This window comes from Parasteatoda tepidariorum, chromosome 1, assembly GCF_043381705.1.
Source record: "Parasteatoda tepidariorum isolate YZ-2023 chromosome 1, CAS_Ptep_4.0, whole genome shotgun sequence".
Lineage (NCBI taxonomy): Eukaryota > Metazoa > Arthropoda > Arachnida > Araneae > Theridiidae > Parasteatoda > Parasteatoda tepidariorum.
Window position 1 is genome coordinate 83,874,174 of NC_092204.1, and position 9,399 is coordinate 83,883,572.

The following is a 9,399-nucleotide window of genomic DNA, read 5'->3' on the forward strand; positions in this document are numbered from 1 at the left end:
TATATATATATTTAATATTTTTTTACAAATATTTTATTTTAATGATTTTTCTTCCTCTCTTTTCATTAATCTTTATTATTTTCCATATTTTCTCCTTATTTTTAACTTTCTTTATCCTCTTTATTTTTTTGCTGATTGCAGCAATTTAGTTGTAAATTGAAATACCATTCATAAGATTTCAATCATAATCTAACTGAGATCAAATTAGAGTTTTGACATACGAACCATTTCGTAGACTCAATTGAAAAGCTAAGTGTATGATGGTAATATAAAGCTGATGAGAGTTTTGCGTTTTCGTTTTTATAAAAAATGTATTTTATTTTAAGTATTTTATATAAATTTTAGAAGTACTATTCACATACTATTTATTCATTCAATTTTTTAAGTGTAAGTTATTTAAGAATAAAAACTTTAATTTTTTTAATCGGAAAATTTTGCAATTTTATCTTTTAAATAGGAATAAAATTTTTTAAAAAAATATTACATTATTATACTTTTTATGCCCAAGAAATGCTTTAGATACTTATAATCATTTATTTTCTACTTTCATTTCTTTTTCAATTTATTCCTTTTTTTTTGACAAGGATAATATTAAACTTTTGTTGAAGTTTTCAGAACAAAATTTAATAACAATTAAAAATTTTATGACAAAATTAAAAAAAACAGTTACTTTATTAAATAATTTTAAATTTCAAAAATGAATAAAATTAGTAAACTTAAAAAATAAATTTTCAAAAAAATATACTTAAATTAAAAAAAAATTTAAAAATTAAGTTTTCGTAACATTAAATTTTCAAAATAACATAAATTGAACAAAACATATTAATTGGTAATCAATTTTTTTAGAAAAGAAAATTAAAGTTTTTTTCAGATGCTCTCTTTTTAAGTCCGATCGTCGAAGTTTAAATACTTGGAAAGATAAATAAGTAAAAGTGTAAATGAATAATATTAAATGAAAGTAGTGATAATAAATAATAATAATAAATAATATAAAAAGTATATTAATAAATAAAGGTAGTGATTTTAAGTAAGATAAAAGATATTGCCCCGAGATCACTTAAGATCGTCTGAAAAATAGTCAATTTAGCAAACGAAATTTATTACAGCAGGTAAAGTTTATTGCTGCTAAGTAATTTATTTCGATATAAAGGAAATATTATTTTTTGTTTTTGTGCATAACCCAAGTTTGGCGTCTTAATCTTGTCGATTTACAGTGCTTCGAAATTTTTCTTTCTGGAAAAAGAAGGCATTAGTCTTCTCCTTTAACTTCAACTATCCTTCTTCTATGCCTAGAAGGATAGTTGGATTTCGATATAAAGGAAATATTATTTTTTGTTTTTGTGCATAACCCAAGTTTGGCGTCTTAATCTTGTCGATTTACAGTGCTTCGAAATTTTTCTTTCAGGAAAAAGAAGGCATCAGTCTTCTCCTTTAACTTCAACTATCCTGCATGCCTAGAAGGATAGTTGGAAAGAATAGTTGATTAGTTAAGAAAACAGTTAACTTTTAAAATTTAATTTGTTATAATAGCAAGAATAGCTTTGTGATACGAAAAATGTTCCAAAAAGAAGCCCCTTTATATATATTTTTAAAATCAGTATAAAAAAATTTATTCAAAAAAATCAGGCTTGAAAGAACAAAATGAGAAAGAAATTTTTTTTTTCATAATCTGACTAATTACTATCGAGGCTAATTTTGGTAGAGGAAGGATTCGTAAACATTTAAAACCGGGTTGTTTTACGATTCAGGAATGAAATAATCCCTCGAAGGACGACTGCATTCTTAAACGACAGTCTTCTGTTGGTTGAATCTACAGAAGACTTTACCACTCGGATTAGCATTGCGATTGCAGATATTGATGAAATCCCAAAAATTTTCCGACGTAATCTTCTTATTATGTGATTCACTAAGAATCAATATGAATTTAAATATTCCGAGATGTGAATCCATTTCATTAATGTCTGCTCGTAGTCATTCCTTTGAAGATTTCGTATAAAGTTTTTAATTGCAAGGATTCATAGAATCTGTTGTATTTTCTACTTTCACCAAGCAAGTGTCATCTAAAGGTCTGGTTTCTTAGGACAAGCGCCTTATCTGGGCGTCAGCGGAACGTCAACGTCCCGCTAACGCCAACAAAATACTGGTTTGTTAGCTCAAGGCTTGGTTTCTTAGGACAAGCGCCTTATCTGGGCGTCAGCGGAAAGTTGATATAGAGCTGATGCCAAAAAAAAACTTTTTTGTTAGCTCAGCTTGAGCAGTCGGTCCAACGCAGACATTACCTCTCATTGCGCATGCGTTAATAACGTAAACAAATATTTATTTTGAATTTGTATTGATTTTGTTATTGTCGACCAGTGTTTTAGAGAACAAATAATGACTTTGTCCAAGAAAAAACACATTATAGCTGAGCTAAATGAAGAGTGTTATGTTTAATGAAGAAGCTGTGTTTAATGTCAAAATCAAAATCTTGGCTGATTTCAATGTGCTGTTGGATGTTGTCCGCCATTGCTTCTGTGGTTAACGTCACGTTGTAATCCAACTGCAGTTGAGTTGGACGGCAATTGTAGTTCAAGATGAGCGTTCGATGACGTATACTATCAAACTCACGAATGGATCAATCAGAGGTTGGCGCTGATTTCCAGCTGATGGCGTCCTGTCCTAAGAAACCAGGCCTTAACGGATTATCTTTTATATTCCGACCCCAACATTATATTACGAAATTCACTTTTCAACTACTGTCTCCCATTACAGTCGTAACCTTATTATCCGATGGAGCATCTTGAACAGACCTTTTACGATCGCATGATCTAGTGTGAAATCACTGCGATCTCTACCAACACCTCCTAATAGAGAGAAGTCCTCTACACGGATCAATTTAGAAGTGCAACGTAATGAGAATAAAGTGCGGTGTGGCGGGGGAAATAAAAAAAGAGTGGCTGTGGGAAGACGAGAGAAATGCCACAACGTTCTGACAACTCAAGTCTCGGATTTTTCATTCATAGTAACTCATACGGAGGCCTTTTATCTTTTTGGAGATTTTATCTTTACCCGTAAGCTAGATCTACAAAATTTGAGCAAATTTCTTTGAATACTTCCTGAGAAATCGAATTTAATGAATCTGACTTTCTTTAAATTTTATTTCTTAGGAACTATTTCATCGATTTCGCTCAAATTTTGCAGTTTATTTTATAAAATTACATTCTTCAAAACAGTGCAAAAATTGTATAAAAATTTTTGTATTTCCAAATTTTTTCTACCATTATTAAATCTAGTGATGAAATAATTATCTATTAAAAGTACTTTTTTTTGTTGCATGGAATCAAATTTAGATAAACGAATTTTATAATTATGTGCAAAAATTTTTCAATTTGCTTAAAAAGTTCTCGAGATATTGCGAAATACCCAAAAAGTAACATTATGGCTTCCAAATTTTGGAACGCTCTCCTAAACGAATTATAGGAACCATATTTCCCCCATTGACGCTACCCCCTATATTTTGGGGATCAGAAATCCAAATCCGTTGAAGTTAAGACATATTTATACAGAAAAAATACATTTTGAGTCTGATTTCGTAACATGAAATATCTTCTGCACATACTAATTAGGTAATTCCTTCGAGCCACTAAGATTGCGTCTTAGAATGTGGAAATCCGATCATTAGGTTAAAATTTATGCAGAGTGGTCTGTTTCTTTGGCGCACTGTACAACTCATTGAATTTTAAGCACTTTCTGACGATATTTTTTTCACTCAAAACTTATACCATATTAATTTCATTCGCTTTGACAGTTTGCCTGCTTTGAATTTTAGAATGTGTCATAAACCTTATTAAACCATATGCGCTATGGCATGTTTTAACTCTCAGAACATTTTGCTTACATATGCGACACTACGCGTCTATGTGGACGTTTTTTCTCCAAGCACATGCATTTTTCTTTATCACATTTACCACGTCTGTTTATATGATTGCAATGTTTGATGCATTCCTTCTCGTTACTAGGGCAACCATGCCCTTCCTTTCCTTCGACGACTGAATCTAAAATATAATTTTAAAAAAATAAATAAAACAAACGTCACAAACTTAACAGAAGTAATCTCTCTCTCTCTCTCTCTCTCTCTCTCTCTCTCTCTCTCTCTCTCTCTCTCTGATTATGAGATATAATATCATTCCATTTGATTAAAGGAGTGGTCATCAAACACCAAATACCAAATGAATTTTACTTTATAAAGAAACGTCAGCTATTTATATCGTGATTTTCGCTTAATAAACTTACTTACAATTGTATTTTTACAAAGTATGTGGCACGAATTATAATTCTGCAAATCAAGAATTTCTGTTAAACTGACTATGACAACGAACAGAGAAAATATCAAAAAAGTGATTGAAATGCCGTAAATTTTGGAGTTAAATACCGGAAGTCTATGATTTTTAATAAAAGGGTTTACTATAAAAATGTGTTGTTTTTTTTCTGTCAGAATTTTTTCTTCAGTGTGATCATAAGTTGTTTAACTTAACCCCTTAACGATCGGTTCATTTTTAAGAAAACAATCATACAAGTGCCTATTTTTCTGGCTTTTGTATTTGTATTACGTATTTGATTAGTGATGAAATCTAGTTTAAAATAAACTGACTATCTACAATTACCTTAAACAATATCCTGGTACTGCTATCTGGTGTGTAAATGAGAAATAAAATTCTTTTACGGGCAAAAGAAATGAATTAGTTTTATTCTTATTGGCGCGTTACTACTGATCACTACAGCCCGTCAATATCACGGAAGCGAAAAAAAGCGGGCGAAAACTCAACCCGTCATTTTCACGGGAGCGAAAAGGATGGGATTAAACAAGTATTCGATTCCATAATAGTCAAAGAATTACTCTGTATTAAAATATTTCTGTGAATTGTAATTCAAAACTGTTTAGATGCTTACCTAACACTATGACCAAAACAGTTATCAGCAATAGAAAAGTAACCAACTTCATCTTGCTCGTTCAGCTTAACTGCAATTATAAAGAATTACTGAAGTTTATACGGTATGTTTCGAAATGAATAAATCTAAATCTCTTCAAAAATGAAGTGAAAAAAACTAAGGTCACTAGGAGTATCAAAAGAAAATTTAAGTTTGAATAAAAGAAAAAACCATCTATAATTTTAGTCACTTATTATTTAGAAGAAAAAGAGCAAAGAAGGGATGAAAGCCATAAAAAGTGAACTTCCTTATTTAATGTTTTTTGCACTGTAAAAAATTACAGATCAAACTGCGGTTAAAAGTACTTGGCACCCTGTACCGTTAAAAAATCTGAGTAACGATGAACCAAAAATTTTTATTCATTTGCAGTCTACATAAAATGGAGCTCCATTTTACCATTTTTTTGGTATTGTCCCTAACTCCAAATATCAGTAGAAGGTTGAACAAAAAATGGGTGCTTTGATGAAAGAACAAAAAAATGATGAAAGTGCAAAAAAACGTTCCTAAACATCACAGTTACTGCATAAGAAGAGGCCAAAACCAGAAGTTTAAAATATAGTCGGTCAATTAATTAATTATAAATGACTTTTATAATTTTTTTTAAATAGTTTGTTAAGTTATATTTGCTAGTTTATATTTTTGTTGTTGTTAATATTACCTTATTTTTTATGATTTTTGCCAAATCCGGAGAGGTTAATTTTTACTTTACATTTTTATTCTACTTTGGCTGTCCCATCTTGCCCGGATGGTACATTTTTTTTAAAAATTAGCTGCAAATTTTTTTAAACAAATAAATTTTAATTTTCACTCCTTATTATGTTTGTACAATAATAACACTACAGTGCCACAAATTTGAAAAATTTATTGCAATGTATTAAACAAATAATAACAGCATACAAACCTGGAAAAATATTTTAACACGTTATAAGAAAAACAAAACAATACTTGCATTTCGGTAACACCTTGTGAACTGACGAAAAAACTTGTGCGTATTTAGAACAACAATATTTACTTTCATAGAAGAAAGAGCGATGTCCCGTCTTGCCCGGGTGTCCCGTTTTGCTTGGGCTTCCTCTAGATATGCCCGATACTCCGAGACCAAGTTGTAAAGAAGACGTAAACAAATATCGTTCATTTTATAATCACCGTCAAAGTTTTGTGTCTTTTACTAAATTTTGGTGCAGTCAGTTGCACCATGGAAGTATTTCTCGATCATACTTCACAGTTCATGGTGTAACTAAAATAAGATGATCTTTCTAAACTTTGGGAAAATGAGAAACTTTGCGCTAAACATTGGTTAAAGATTTACCGAGCTTTTTTTTGACAGTAAGAGAGTAGCATGCGTAAAGTCCATTTTTATCGTAAATTTTGCAAGATTATTTTAATTGCAGTGATTCAGTGATTTTACAGTAAATGTGACTTTAAAAAAAATTATATTAACTCCAATTTTTTTTTTATTTCGTAAAATCTTACGATTAAAATGGATGATTTTATGGTAAAAAGTGCCAGCATTCAGGATCTAGTCCAGAACTTTTAAAAGTAATATAAGATACAGTCGATGTTTGCTCAACCCAATTTTTAATCTTCATCTCGAAATAAACTTTCATTACGAGATCCTGAAATTAATAGAGAACACACACCTTTTAAAAACCCGATTGAGATAAAATGGCCAGGGTGTTTTTTTTTCTATAATTAAAACATACCACATAAAAAATAATGAAGTAAAGAAACATATGCTAAAAACTACAAAATAACTAGTAGTGCTAGTTAAATTTAATGTGAACCACTGAATATTCAAAATTTTAGTACTTCTGGTGGCTGACTAATTAGAATAAGAAGATTTCTGCTGAACACTGTCTTAAAACTACCTCTTCTGAAATTTCTTCCAGGGTTCCTAAAATTAACTTAGAATAACAAGCATTTAATAATATAATGGTTATGACTCTTTCTCGTTGAAGCGTAATATTAAATAAGAAATAAAATAATAAATAAAATAATATGCGCTATTTAAAATTTTAGAATATATGAAAGATTTACCTTACCAGTCTATTAAATTAAACAAACAATTCAAGAATGAATTTCATGAAATTTGTAGAAAGACATCTAGTATATATAGTTCAGAATAAAACTTCCATTACAAACAGCAAAAACAAATTTTAATTACTGATATCATACTCTATTTAATTGAAAGAAATTATCTTTAATTAAGGCTCATTAAATAATACTTCATTAAATATCTTCCAATCTTCATTAAATAAGGTTGTTTTTAAAATTTTTAAATTAGATATATTTGATTCTTTGCATTCTAAATTGTGCTGACTCAATTTTATTGTAAAAAATCATATTATTAATTGCTTTGAAAAGGCATTAAATAATACTTTTAATACTTCTATTAAATTAAATTCATTAAATTTTATCTACTGCATTTTTGATTGTGTGATTACATTGCATTTTACAGAAAGAAAAAGTTTTTTAATGGATAACTAAATGCCTGTTCATTTCATTAATTAAGGTTATTTTCAAAGCATTTTTAGTAAGATGTATTTGATTCTTTGCATTCTAAATTGTGCTGACTCAATTTTATTATAGCCAATTATATTTTTAAGTGCTTTTAAAAATCATTATATGAGTTAATTAAGTTCCTCTTTTTTAATTAATTTAAATAAACTTTATCTATTGCATCTTTGACTGTGTGATTACACTGCATTTTATTGTATGCATGTTTGTCGTACCGGATGAAAAAAGAAGTAACTGATGAGTAAATCATTATTAATGAACAGTATAAGATCATGAACAAAACTGAAAGATATATACCGACACAATCTTCTTATTTTTATTATTTGTCGCCCTTCCTGGTAGCCCTATGCTATCAGATTAATCAAAACATGTTTGTAGATGTTCATCCCTTCAAAGTAAAGATTGGTTATATTATTGCACAATACTATTGCTCATTGTCAACTCTTGATAATCAAAAATTATGGTATTGTAATAAATAAAAATTATTGCATTTTTTTTTTTTTTTTGTTGTTGTTGATAAATGTTTTGAAAGATGAGTTTACTTTTTCAGCTGAAATAGTTCGCCTATTTCCTCAATGCACTGATTAGCTCTGCTTATTAGCAAATTCCTTTTAAGTTTTGAAGGTATAAAACATGCTTTGCTTCCAGATGGCACCCCTATTATAAGTCTAGGTCTGGTTTCTTAGGAAAAGCGCCTTATCTGGGCGTCAGCGGAAAGTTGACGTCCAGCTAACACCAACAAAATACTGGTTTGTTAGCTCAAGGCTTGGTTTCTTAGAACTAGAGCCTTATCTGGGCGTTAGCGGAAAGTTGACGTAGAGCTGATGCCAAAAAAATACTTTTTTGTTAGCTCAGCGTGAGCAGTCGGTCCAACGCAGACATTACCTCTCATTGCGCATGCGTTAATAACGTAAACAAATATTTATTTCGAATTTGTATTGATTTTGTTACTGTCGACCAGTGTTTTAGAGAACAAATAATGGCTTTGTCCAAGAAAAACACATTATAGCTGAGCTAAATGAAGAGTGTTATGTTTAATGAAGAAGCTGTGTTTAATGTCAAAATCAAAATCTTGGCTGATTTCAATGTGCTGTTGGATGTTGTCCGCCATTGCTTCTGTGGTTAACGTCACGTTGTAATCCAACTGCAGTTGAGTTGGACGGCAATTGTAGTTCAAGATGAGCGTTCGATGACGTATACTATCAAACTCACGAATGGATCAATCAGAGGTTGGCGCTGATTTCCAGCTGATGGCGTCCTGTCCTAAGAAACCAGGCCTTTAAATTTCATAATAGTAGTATTGTTCTTAAATTTTAATTATCTTTTAAAACTTAGATTTTTGGAATGAATTATGTGTATTTAAGTTTATTTATATTTGTACTGTTTTATCACTTTTATAAAGTATCATTCAATTTGTGACTGTTTTTATCATGGAACTTTTCTTTTGTTGTGACGTTCACGGGTGTTGCGCTGCTGCTCGTGGGAGAAAAGGTCTGTTTAAGATTCATTCGCATTGCTGACACAAGGATAAGAGATGGTGAAGAATAGCTGAGATGATGAATGAACTAAGACCGGAGCCGCTGAGTGGATGAACGAAAGTGATAAGCGAAGTTAGGCCGGATCCGCAAGGTTGGAATCGGATTGCTTTTCCAAGTCGACCCATTGCTGATCCACGGGTGCTTACCGCCATGCTAGAAGGAAGCCTGAAAGGAGTTTGAGTGTGCTGTCTATCAGAAACTGGAATGTTGACCTGATACACGGGTCTGGCGGCGGCAATACCGGTAAGCGTTCCAGGGATTCGGTCCGTAATTTAATTTAAATTTAAAAACTCTAAGTTCGATTTTAGTTCAGGTTTAAAAAAATAATTTACCTTGACTTTTAATTGTTTCTACTAGATTTAAAGACAAATGTGCC

At 30.7% G+C, this 9,399-nt stretch overlaps 1 long non-coding RNA gene across 1 annotated transcript; it reads right to left on the reverse strand.

Moving 5' to 3' along the window:
• Nucleotides 1-1,096: 1,096 nt before the first annotated feature.
• LOC122272165 (uncharacterized) lies at nucleotides 1,097-7,135 on the reverse strand. The gene is made up of 4 exons (XR_006226818.2): nucleotides 7,011-7,135; nucleotides 4,930-4,999; nucleotides 3,878-4,034; nucleotides 1,097-1,454 (listed from the first exon to the last, which is right to left on the reverse strand). It is a non-coding gene; the product is annotated as an uncharacterized lncRNA (long non-coding RNA).
• Between the last annotated feature and the right edge of the window lie 2,264 nt (nucleotides 7,136-9,399).